This window comes from Aulostomus chinensis, chromosome 7 (assembly GCF_037954235.1).
Source record: "Aulostomus chinensis isolate RoL2024-O1b breed Wild chromosome 7, RoL_Achi_v1.0, whole genome shotgun sequence".
Classification (NCBI taxonomy): Eukaryota; Metazoa; Chordata; class Actinopteri; order Syngnathiformes; family Aulostomidae; genus Aulostomus; species Aulostomus chinensis.
Genome location: NC_141326.1, coordinates 2,981,124 through 2,994,222, shown reverse-complemented (window position 1 = coordinate 2,994,222; position 13,099 = coordinate 2,981,124). Strand labels below are relative to the sequence as shown.

General features: G+C 46.7%; 1 protein-coding gene across 3 annotated transcripts in view; it reads left to right on the top strand.

Annotated features, from left to right (window-relative positions):
* The first annotated feature begins 2,948 nt into the window (after nucleotides 1–2,948).
* tspan9a (tetraspanin 9a) overlaps nucleotides 2,949–13,099 on the top strand; it is a 166,939-nt gene continuing 156,788 nt past the window's right edge. For all 3 annotated transcript variants that reach the window (XM_086208156.1, XM_086208153.1, XM_086208155.1), the window contains exon 1: nucleotides 2,949–3,331. The gene's annotated coding sequence lies outside the window, so the exon portion shown is untranslated. The remainder of the gene's footprint in view (nucleotides 3,332–13,099) is intronic.

The following is a 13,099-nucleotide window of genomic DNA, read 5'->3' as shown; positions in this document are numbered from 1 at the left end:
TTGATTTGCAAAGCTGATGAGTCACGACTCGACTTGGACTTCCAAGTTCACGACTCAGACTCTGGCTTGGACTCTTAAGATGTCCAGCTCAGTGTAGACTTGAACTTGGGCTTGTGGGCCACAGAGACTCACTTGGGCGGCGCGGACTCGTATTGGAACAGAAGGTGCATGGTGACGCAGGTGACTAACTGTGATCGCAACTTAACTCTTGATAGCGCAGGTGTGGATGTGTAGCCTAGCGAGCTGACGAGGCTCAAAATGATCTCCATCATGACCAGACTAGCGTTCGCATGCTGCATGCCTGTTCTGAACTCCCCTCACAGAGAAATGTGGTTGAAGATTATCAATAAATACATGAAGTGCAGCCTCAACACGCAGAATGTCGTCATTCTTAAGCATTGTTAATCTTCGGTCGTCCCAGGTGTCTGCTGAACAATCGGGGGCAGGTTACAGTTGCCAATGTCTCAGTCTGCCGGTGCTGATGAAACGTGTTTTGGCGCAGCTGAGCTCATTCCTCAACTGTGTGGTCATTTTGTTGCTTGTCGCTGTGATGCACTGCACCACAGCTTCAGCTCCTCCCACTGGTAGGCTTGTTCAACGGAAGCTGAACGCACAAGTGAAGATGTGGGAACGGCAACAACTCACCCCCAGAACAAATGTGGTCGCTGTCAACAAAATATTAATATATGGAGAAACTCATCAGCATGGGTCCTCACTTAAATTCAGTTGATAATTATCCTGAAAGCTATCCAACACCTTCAAGTTTTCCTAAAAGAGCGAAGAACTGTTGAATCCATGATATTTGCAGTGGGTTATTAATGAAAAGAAGGAGGAGATTATAAAACCATAAGTAAACTTGAGTCACAAACACGGTTCATGACCACGTCCGAATGTGACGAGGCTGTTTGAGGAGCAGCTGTCAGATCGGCTGCTATCAGGTGGCGTGCACATCGTGTGTGAGCAGCAGTGATAAATGCATGTGACAAAACAATCAGGAATTTTAACGGAAATCCTTAATCCCTAAGAACCTGCAGTCTTCCTCTGCATTGAACTGCTGGCTGATGGGATTAAGATAGTTTATGTGTTCAATCATCATTCATTTATTCACTCAGGCCATGGCTTGGTGACGTCATGAAGGAAACATGGATGTCTTACTGGTGCCAGTTACTTTGGTGGCCAGAGTGGAGGACTGGGGCCAACCTTGGAAGTCAGCTGAGACTCGACGTTGATGACCCGGTGACTGAGTCAGTCTTGGACTTGAAGACTTGGGTCTCGGACTAAGACTCACGTTCAGGTAATGCTGACTTGACTCTGAATCTTCCTTGGTGACTTGGACCCAAACACTGGGGACCTGAGACTGGCTCCTGCTTGAGAATTGGTGACATTCCCTACACGTCAGACTGTTGCTTGCAAAAGCTCCATAACCGAGTGTCAGTTGGACCTGTGAATGGCCTCGTCCGTCAGGAGACGATCCTGAGACGTTCAAAAAGGGTACGAGCAATAATCATCCCCAGACATGTTTCCCCTCCATTCAGCACACCTTCCCCGGATGCTCCTGATAAAAATCTAACCAGAGATAATTGTACTTCTGAGGGAAACATGAAGCCTGAAGTGATATCAGATCCAGAACCAAGACAAAGTTGTTTCAGCTTTTCCAAATAACAAACATAACATTTACCACAAGACCATAATTGGTGGAATTCTGGACTGTTACAGATGAAATTTTGAAATAGCGTGCAGGAGCTGAGCCAGATATGGTTATTCACTTATTTGCTTACTTTAATTTGGGATTGTCAATCAATATTCCCTTTGTACTTTGCTCTCTGATGGATGTGCTTGAGCAATGTGTCCGTGTGCCCGCCTTCATCACACGCTTCAAAGTATTCCAACAGTTTTGCTTTGGCGATGCCTTGAAATTTTCTTTTCATACGTGTCACTGACTTTAATGTTTTAATGCCACACACAACAGACACAAAGCCCGAGTGTCTGATCTGGACTGACTGAGATCCAGCCAACAGTCGTCTGCCGCTGCCGCTGCCACCGCCGCCGCCGCGCTGCCTTTATATTTTGCGTGATTGTTTTAGACAGAATAATGAATGTGAGTGAGGCATTTAGATTTATTTATTTATTTCAACAACTGCACTGTCACAGTCGATATGTGCCTGAAGGGAGAGTAATGGGAGACTCACGGAGAACAAAAGGAAGACAGCAAAGGTAATTGGGCCTCTTATATTCCTACAGGCTTAACAGTTTTCAGAGTTTTTAGCTTATGGAAGTTTACAAGCACATTCATGCAAACCAGGCTCCTCACCAGGAGGGCAAAAACTGATGATGTGCTGTGGTAACGACGCGGCAGACACGTTTTTAAAAACGCCTCTGCTCTTTCTCCATCTCTCCATTCTTTGGGAATCCAATTGACTGATGTCGTGTGCAAAGCTCCACTCTGCTGCCCGAATAATTCATGAAAAAAACAGGGGTTTAAAGAAAATTTACCTCATCGAAACAGAACATAAACAGCTATTCATTTTTTCTGATATTGTATTTTTGTACATCTGGCGTGCCAACATGTCAGCTTCCCTGACCTACGGCAGGACAAATTATACTGTTACATGCAAGCGAATGTTAAGAAAATCCAGTATAACAAGGATGTTTCTCCCATTTGGTGACCTCTAGAAAGGATTTCATTCTCCTGGGGGCCTCGACCCAAAGGTTGAGAACCACTACTCTCATGAGTCACAAATTTAAAAAGTCTGAGTGAGTGACAAATCCTTAACGCTGTCTCATTCCAGTGACGCATCAGCCAACAATGACATCTACTCAGTTCAAACGAAAAGACTGATTGATGCTTCTCTGATCAGTATTGATCCTTGTCATCGTGGTTACATCCTGCTCATGGTCAGGCTCCAGCTCAGCGTCACGTGGTCTGTGTTAAACCGTCCGAACGTCCTTTCACAACCCGTTGATTGGAGCGAACGCCGTGTTTGTGCAGGTTCATTCCTCCTCGCACGAAGGCTCCAGAGCTCCGACGCGCCTGTAGGAGTCAGTAAGAGACCCCTTCTTGCTCCTCAAACTTCATTTCCTACTCGTCCACCCACAAAATTCACCTCCCAGTTCATCCTCGGGCAGAGACGCGGTGCTGCCCCTGAAAGCTGGGATTTCAGAGGCGTCGCACAAACTTTGGAGTCGAACAGAAGCGGGGTAAGCAGGTCGAGAGGCCCGGGCGGAAAGTTTGAGCTGCAGCTGCGAGGCAGTGAGGAGTTCTCCCTTCCCGGTTCACTTCTGTGCTACAGGTCCGAGACTCCAGCGAACAGCCACGGACGGAGGTCACAAGGTAACAGGCGGCTGCTCTCTCCACGACTCCGGACGGAAGTGTTTGATTTGTGGCCGCCGTGAACGCGGCGCGGCGTGGACGTGAGAACTTCACCGCGTCCTCTTCGCCGGCTCTGTACTGCTTTACCGTGACTAGACACAAGACCTTTAAATCAACTTATTTCTGTATGACCTTGTATTTGTCTGGGGTTTTATTCGTACAGATTAGCTGTCATTGACAGTAAAACAACAAACCCAGGCCCTTTATTCTCTGATATTTCGTCGAACAGCTCAACAGCTTTCTAGGAGAAGGTAGAACTGGCGTGTTTTACATTCTGAGCTTTGACGTCACTCACAGGAGACGGTGACCCTGTAGGTCAGGGGTGTTCAAACTGGTCCAGTAAGGGCCGGTGTGGCTGCGGGTTTTCATTCCAACCAAGCAAAAGCAACACCTGATCCAACAAATGAGCTGTGTGGACGCAGCTTAGTTGATTTAAGTAGAATCAGGTGTCGCTTTTGAAAACCTGCTGCCACACCGGCCCTTACTGGACCAGTTTGGACACCCCTGCTGTAAGTGGAGAGGAATGGTGTCACCTCCGCCCGGTGAGCCGGGTGAGATGCTGACAGGCTCGCCGTCCCGCTTTTTGTCCACATCAGCACCCTTACTTCTAATTTCGTTAGCAGCTCCTGGTGATGCAGGTGTGGAGCAGCTATTGCTCGCCTGACATACTGCAGAGAAAACTGACCTTGTTAGGATGGAGTCTCCGAAATGGTTATGGAGCAAAAGCAGGCAGGAACAGGAAGAAACTTTGCTGCGGTGGCAGCTTCTTTGTGTGGCTGTGTTGTCAGTGGGCTGCTGGGCTCAGGGGCTGGGGGCGAGGCTGGGGACGAGGCTGGGGACGAGGCTGGGGTCACCCCTCAGCCACCCTGACCACTGACTGGACTGTTCATGCTTGACTGGCCCATGGGGACCGATACGATCTGCAGAGAGGTCGATCTGTTTTGGCCCTTGAGTGAAACCTGAGCAGGGCGAGAGTGTGGTTTTACCTCAGTTCAAGCTGGTCCAGACGTGATGGACTTGCTGCTGGTTTTTGTTGGAATCAGCCACGTTCCCTCACATACGAACAGATTCTCTGTGCTTTATATTTCTCTTGTAGAGGATGTGTATTTTTACATCGTGTAGGCTTCAATTTTTGTCAGTAGCTACATAAAATATTTGTTTTAACCAAATATATGAAAACAGTGGAAACGTGAGGTGTGTGAAGAAAGGCACCCATCAGCCATTTTGACTGGTGGTGGTTGGATACACACAGGTGTGTGAGGGCCAGGACCTCGCTGTGTTACTGGCTCACTGGAATGGCTGGGACTCCAGATGGGCTTTTCTCATTGTGGCCAGTGTTTCCCTGCTGTGACACGCTATGAAAGCAGCTGTGGAGGCGGCCGGTCCGAACCACCAGCTCTCTCCTTGTGAGGTCATCATGTGACTCATCGGCGGTTTCTGTGGAAGGAGTGTTTGCTGCAGTCGTCTCACCTTAGCGCCCGATGCTTCATTCTGGTGAGACGCCTCAACTAATGCAGTCCAGCTGAACGTCACCAGAAACTGCAGCCCCTGTAATAAATGTCAGGGTCACGTGGGACCGTGTCAACAGCCACAGCGACGTCTGGCGTATTTCATCAATCAGCACATTTTTATTGCAGTAATCATGAGGACTGTTATGATTCTACAAAGTCGAGGGTCAGTTCAGACCTTGTTGTCTGAGCTACTCTTCAGGTTATCTGTTTGTATTTTCAATTTAATCAACAATTAGGAATAATTTGATGTGACATGAAATGTACTGCTTAGAGCAGGACAACTGTGAACATGGAGTATTCAATTTGGCTAAATATTAGCTAACTAGATTGAACTATAAATCTTTCGTCACTGAGGATGCATAAAAAAAACAAATCAAACTTTGCACGTTGGCTTCTTTTGAAAGGCATCTGGAAAAATTCTGCTTTTTCCAAGTGCCTCTTCAGTGAATGTCCCAATGATGTTTTTGCATGTGTGCTTGTGTCATCTGAAGCGCTGCCTGTTTCCAGAGGTTTTATTGTGAAACACAACAGTTTTTCACCGTCAAAATTGCTATCTTTATTCTCCACTGGTCACATGAGTGTGCCAGTTGTTGGGATTTGAGTGTCCCTGGGCATCGGCATCACAGCATTATTCACAGCTGACTTTCTCTGTCCTCCACCTTCGTCTCTTTCTCTTCCGGGTTTTGGTGGACACGAGACCCTGGACGATGGATCCACCCTGTGATCCGTTTCAGGTGCTGTGTAAGAGCGAGTGGTCAAACACGCTTGCGAGCCTGAAGTCACGTCTGTGCTTGTTTATGATCCAACATCATCCGTCTGACTGTCATTTCCTCTGAGCTGGTTGATTGCTGAGTTAGCGCCCAACTGTGTTTGAGAAACGGAGAACCCGATGATGTGAGGCGCCGCATCCCATTCATTCTCATTCCAGATGTGCAGAAAGACCTTTGTGCTTTGATTCACCTCAGCAGTTTTCTCCTGCGCCGCTGGTGAGCTCAGCGACCACAGCGCGTTCTGGTGGATCCAGGCTGCAGGAGGAATACGTCAGGGCTTCAGCGGAGGCCTAATGTTTGATTTTCAATCTGCCATCGAACGAGCAGCTGGTTGTCACCTCTTGTGAACGGTTTGTGTTTGGTGATCCATGGTACTTTCTGACCTCACATTCTTGACTCTCTGAGGGCCTGGGGGCAGTGACCCACTGCCCCTCGTGACCCACCGTTGACAAGAAATCAGTACATTTCTTCTTAATTTCTCTCTTGCGGTTAGCAACCGCATCTTCACCGGCCCAGAAGGCAAACTAAAACTTTACGAGCTGCATTTATTTTTCAGTTCTATCTTCTGTCTACCCATAAGGGAGCGACTCGGGAAGGGAGGAAAGAAGGGGAGTGGTTTGAGCTCTCAGCTGCTCGATTGTGTTTTGTGCCTGTGTTTATAAAATGCTACCAACATGCAGTCAGTGACATCAAAGGTTGCTATCCACAGCTAACTTTGTCCGTTTCCACCAACAGTCGTAACCTTTGTCAAGAGGTTTCCCTCTGGGACGCGCTGGCTGATTCTCTGCGGTGGTAAACAAAAGCAGCAATGTGAGCCTCCAACTGTGTTTACTTCCTCAGCTTTCTGCCCCACACAGTCACCACCGAGCTCAACTGTGTTCTGTCCCTTCATGAAGGTTCCCATTCTGTGGGACGAGGGGGCGGGGCCATCCGCACTTATCATTCCAGCAGGCCTCACAATGGACAAGCTGTGCTGTTATATCAACTGTTATTTCTCTCTTGTCCACCCTTTTCTGTCACTTTGATCACATCCCCATGGCCCAATCAGCAACACGAGGAGCTGCTAGTGCTGACCAACGGGGGCCATGACTCACTCTGACTGTGCAGAGAAGCCTGTACTACATCCCTCATTCAGGGCTTGCAGGCGAGCCATTTCACATGTTGTTAAGCTCCTCTGCTACTCATGCCATGCGGATCGGATGTCGGACTCCCATCCTGGTATACACTGCGAGCTGCACATTCTGTGCCTATACTTTGACCTCGCTGTGTGTATGGCAGGCGGTTGTTTACAGTCTATTTCCAATGTGAGATCCCGCCTGTGTGGGCTGAAGGTGCAGCATGTTCCTCTTGATCAAACTGAATTAATGTCTGTGTGAACGCTCAGAAGCACCGTATCCTGGCTCATGGAAGATTCAGAGCAATGATGGTTTAATCCAGTCAGCAAAGCTCATTGTGGACTGGTAACGGGGTCATCTTTCACCGTCAGATTCGTTATTTTCTTTACTCACATCTGTTTAATGCAGCTGCAGCTGAGACCTCCTGTATGCTGCATTCATGTGCCCCTCATGTTGTCAATAACCTGAGTTGTGAAGTCATTCTTCCATCCTCAGCATCTTCATGTGCTTTCATGAAACAAGGATGCTATTTACACTTGAAGTACAGTAACGCTCATTCACAGCAGCTCACAGAGTGAAGCTGCTTAGTGCTGCTAGCTAAAGTCTTTCTCTCTGTGCTCACGCCTTGAAACAGAAGATCTTGGATACTTTTCTGCTGTGCCGTGTCTGAAAAGATCAATTCTTACCTGCTTGTGTCCACCAGCAGGATTTCCTGGTGAGGAAACAATGCCATTGTTAGTCGTGTCGTGATGGCGTTGTGTGTCCATAGGCCGATGTTGAAATGTGAAACATCCATTCTTAAAACATGGCAAAAGTTGGACTTTTTTTTTCTCTCTCCTATATTTATAATTGCCTTGAGTGGTGTAAAACCAACATAATGGGGGAAGGCCTAAAGCCTTCCTGGATCAGTCGATGCTCCGTCCTCCAACATCAAATCAGGGCTAATTTACTACAACAACAACAAAAAAAACCCCTCAAATATAAATATATTTGTGTATACAAGCTATCAGAATGAAATCAAATCTACAGTTAAATTGGATTTAACCCCAACGAGTTGATTTTTTTTTTCTTTTTACAATTGAAGGTCAATGCATGAACTTTTAGTTTCAGTTTTAATCCACTCCATTTTTATTTTTGTTTTGGCCTCAATTCAACACTCCATGCTTATAACCACATGCACGTAGCCTTGAGTTGTTCTGACTTGAGGGGCGTTCACTTGCGTTTTTCCCAGCGAGGAACACATTTTTCTGATTATTCTAACGCCACATGGAAGATGCAGCCATCTTACCAAGCCTGACCTCTCTCCTAGTGCCCAGCAACAGTGCAGCCATGCATTCCTGTGTGACACATGAACTTAGAACTCCAGTTTCTTATTACAATTGTCAGTCGAACAAAGCTAGATGGGATCGGTCGAAACAAGTGTGAGCCTCTTCTGTATGTGTTTGGCTTCTAGGAAAAAAGGTGGTGGATTGACTGCTAACAGTGTATCCTGTTGTCCACTAGCTTCCTCTAAACTGTAATTGACACCAGGCGATTCTGGTAGAGTGAATGAGGAATGGGCCAATCAGGTAACAGGGTGGTGTCACATGATATCACCCCGGACACCAACTGGTTAACTTGAATGGCTTTGATTAAGTTGATATCTAGGGGAATAGATGTCTAAGAATGTGTGCCAGCATATTGGGAAAGTTTTTACCAGCATAAATTTTATTAGATTTATACAATTTGATCGAAAAAACGTTTTTTTTTCTACCACTTAAATGCTGAGAAGCGTTAAGTTTCAGCATTTCTCGAGAGCTTTCAACGGCTTGGACCATTTCAGGTGTTCATGTGTATCGCAGCCAAAGTATCTCATGATGAAGGAGTTGATCTGTCAAACCTCAAGACAAAAAAATAAAAGCTGCAAGCCTCTGCAAGAGAGCGGTGGGGCCTCCTGCTCAGTTGAAGCTTGGCATACTGCACCTTGAGCAGCCATGAATGTTCACCTCTATAAACATACCTCACGTTATCGCTGCTCTCCCTGTTGTTGTGCCTGCTGCTCTGCAAACTGCTGTGAGTTGAGAGGGGTTTTCGACTAAGAGCTGTTGATTTTGATCAGCAAGGTCTCGTCTCCAAACGGCCTGCACAGCCTCATCTGATCTCTAAGGAAGGAGACTCAGGGACAGAAAGAGCCTCTCATATCTGACGTATTTGTCCTGCAGCCAAGTTTACAAAATATTGGTTTCATTATGTTGGCAGATGTCACTCAGTTTAGGTGCATTTCAGCGATAAATGATGTATGGCTATACACAGTCTTTAAAGTATTCATTGAACTGATGCAATATTTTCACCCTCTCCCAACATTTTTATTGATAAAAGTGAACCTCCCCTTTTGAGTTTCCCTGCCTGTCGTATCAGCTGATATCCTATCAGCCCATCAGTGTTTTCAGGAATCATGGAAGTAGCCACTGGCTACACATTTCTCCTGACCACTAACGTTCATAGAAACCGGGGCGCTAACATCACAACAACAGTTCTCATCTAACAGGTTACTTTCTCCACTTTTAGAGTTTTGTAGAGTTTAACACTTTCCCTGAAGTTCATGTTGCACCAGAAGAAAGCAGCGCCCGGATGTGTGGAACGTGTGTTCTCATCTCGGGATGTCACTTCCTGTCGACATGTTGATTGTTTGTTGTTGTGGCTGTAGGGCTCAGAGCTCCTTCCTGAAGTCAGTAATTCACTGTGCGTTCGTCACTGTTGGATGGGATGGAGTTGACTGGTGGGCAAAACATAGTGGGAAAATACAACTAACACATTTGTCCTCATTGCACTTTCAAGGCAAAACTATTTACAGCGGATAAAATAAGTTTTGAGTGTTCTTAGTAAATTTATTTTTAAAGACCCCACTGCCATGAAATTTTCACCAGATGTTGGTAACAACCCATGAAACCCATTCATGCAAAGAAATTAAACCTCAGATGTCCATAATGAAGTGACACACGGACTAAAAATGTATTTATGTAATACTTTGAACAAAAGCCTTTGTTGGTAAGAAGAGTTTCCAGATGTCATGTATGGAGGAACTGCATTGCTCAGGTGGGACTTTGGCCCATTCTTCCACACAAACAGTCTTCAAGGTTCCATGGGCCTCTTCTAGGAACTCTGATCTTTCTTTCTGTAGATTTTCTATTGGATTCCAGTCAGGTGATTGGTGGGCCGTTCTAGCAGCTTCAGTTTCTTTCTCTGAAACCAAGTGAGTTTCCTTGGCTGTGTTTGGGATCGTTGACTTGGTGGAACATCCACCTTCGTTTCATCTTCATCATTCTGATAGACGGCAGCAGATTTTAATCCAGAATGTCTCGGTACGTTTCTCCATTCATCCGTCCTTCAGTTACATCAAGCGTGGCAGCACCGTATGCTGAAGAACAGCCCCCCACCAGGGGTTCCCACATCCACACTCCACGGTTGTTGGGGTGTTTTTGACCTCCAAACATGGTGTGAATTACATCTCTGGTCTCATCTGACCAGACTGTACTCTCCCAGTGTTTCACAGGCTTGTCTAAATGCAGCAAACTTTCAACGAGCTTCAACATGTTTTTTCTTCAGCAGTGGAGTCTTGGGTGGTGAGCGCTCATACAGGCCACGGCTGTTGAGTTTGTTGCTTCTTGTCTTCTTTGGAACGATTGGACCTGCTAATTCCAGGTCTTTCTGAAGCTCTCCACTCGTGGTCCTTGGCACCTGGACAGCTCTTCTGATAAATCTTTAACTCTTCTGTCTGAGATCTTGTGAGGAGCCTGGTCGTGGTCGGTTTATGGTGAAATGAATGAAATGTTTCCACGTCCGGATTATTGCCCCAACAGTGCTCACTGGAACATTCAGGAGTTCAGAAATCCTTTCTTAACCGATGCCATCAGTATGATTTGCACCTCCATTTTTTTCATGTGTTCCATAATTCTTCCCTGTGTCATTCCATTTTTTTAACACATAAGTTATGGACATCTGAGGTTCGATTTCTTTGCGTGTGTGGGCCTCATGTGGTATTACCAACATCTGGTGAAAATTCATGTCAGTTCCTTAAGAAATATATTTACTGAAAAAAGTGGTGATGTGTTCAGTACTTAATTTACCCGCTGTATGTTTAATTGTATGTGCCAGGTATTGTATTAAATCTTTTGGCACGATGTAGCAGGTCAGTAAATACTGTGATTGTAGCTGTTCCAGCCATCGGAGGATCTTATCCTGCTCCAGACCATCGTCCCTGTTCTGTGTGAATGATGACTCGGTGACCTCGATCCCTGGATATCTGAGAAATGCATGTACTATCACAGCTTTCAGCACATGACATGTGACTGTTGATTCAGTTTTAAATAGTGCCATTCTCTGAGGAAAGTTTAGCACAGCGGGGCCTCAGATAAGCTGAAATACCATATTCATTAATAAAACACTGCTCACTGGCTGTGGCCACTTTACATAAGAAAACATTTATCAGTTCCATGTAACACAGTTGGAGGTACAGCATCTGTCTCAGGATGCACCAGCCTCAGCCGAGAAGTGCGTTAGTGTGCCTACCTCTGGGTTGATAGAACAGTGAGTTCCACTGCCTGCAAAGTGCGACCCACCACACCTCATCCATATTGCGCCTCAGAGGATCAAGCATACATGTTTACATTTTAATTCCCATACCTGCAAGCTAATTATAGTAAACCCTTTGTAGACATGATTTTACAATCGACTTATTTCTCGTATTTAAGGCGCGGCGTGTGTAAGGCCATCGTTCGGTTCACATCACACTCGGTGTTTGTGTGATTCTATGTGCAGCGGCAGGGATAGTAGCAGCTTATTTGGATGTAATTTGTGTGTGTGAGATATGCACGGAGAGGTGCTGGCAGTGCAGGTTGGAAATGATTGTTTTGAAAGGATTACACATTAGGTGTGACAGTGGCTGCATCAATCACAACTTTCCAGCTCTCGTAATCCTCTCAAAGCAATCCTCTTTTCTTGCAACATGTTATCTAATGAAAATTCAAGTCTAGCTGCTCACGTGAGGAGGAAGCTAATGTCCTCTTCAAAGCGGTGGCATAACGATACGGTGCTGCCAATCACCTCTGTTTGTTGAACTTTCTTTAATATTTCTGTGGTAACCAATGTTGACAGGAGACATGAGTAATCACGACTTGCTATGTGGGCAACTCCTATTGGTAGCACGCGATTGTACAGTAATGCAGTGATATTGTTTGAAACAGGCACATTTTAAAAATGCAGAGGCCCCTTGGAGGCCCTTAAATTCCAACTCATCCCACTCGTCTACTACAAACAGGCACACAAACTATGTACTGTGATGTTGCTGTTGGAGGGTTGTGCGTGCTACAGTCTTTTGGAAACAGCTGTAGCTTACACAGGATTTTCACACAAAGGTTGTGATGATAGGCTGCATCCTGTGATGGTGGCAGGAGGATGTCGTCTCTGCTTTTTGCAGATGACATGGTCCTCTTAGCTCCATCAGGCCACGACCTCCAGCTCTTGCTGGGACAGTTTGCAGCCGAATGTGAAGCGGCCGGGATGAGAATCAGCACCTCCAAGTCTGAGGCCATGGTCCTCAGCCAGAAAGGGTGGCCTGCCCATTCCAGGTCAGAGGGGAGGTCCTGCCTCAGGTGGAGGAGTTTAAGTATCTCAGGGTCTTGTTCATGAGTGAGGGTAGGATGGAGCGGGAGATTGACAGGTGGGTTGGGGCGGCATCCGCAGTGATGCGGGTGCTAAACCAGTCCGTTGTGGTGAAGAGGGAGCTTAGCCAAAAGGCGAAGCTCTCGATTTACCAGTCAATCTACGTTCCAACCCTCACCTTTGGTCATGAGCTCTGGGTAATGACCGAAAGAACAAGATCGCAAATACAAGCGGCCAAAATGAGTTTCCTCCTCCGGGTGGCTGGGCTCTCCCTTAGAGACAGGGTGAGAAACTCAGTCATTCAGGAGGGACTCAGAGTAGAGGCACTGCTCCTCCATGTAGAGAGGAGTCAGGACGCCTGGACGCCTCCCTTGGGAGGGGTTCCAGGCATGCCCAACCGGGAGGAGGCCTCGAGGCCGACCCAGGACACGCTGGAGGGATTATATCTTTCGGCTGGCCTGGGAACGCCCCAGGATTCCCTCGGAAGAGCTGGTGGAAGAGTCTGGGGAGAGAACAGTCTGGGCTTCCCTGCCGAGGCTGCTGCCCCCGCGACCCGGACCAACCAGATAAGCGGAGGACGATGACGGCGAGAGTGGTTATTTGTATGTTCTGGACTTCCAAGTTAACTATCAATAAGCTGCTGAACCCCGTTTGAGGTTAAACCCTAACCGAACACAGGAAATCTACTGCAGC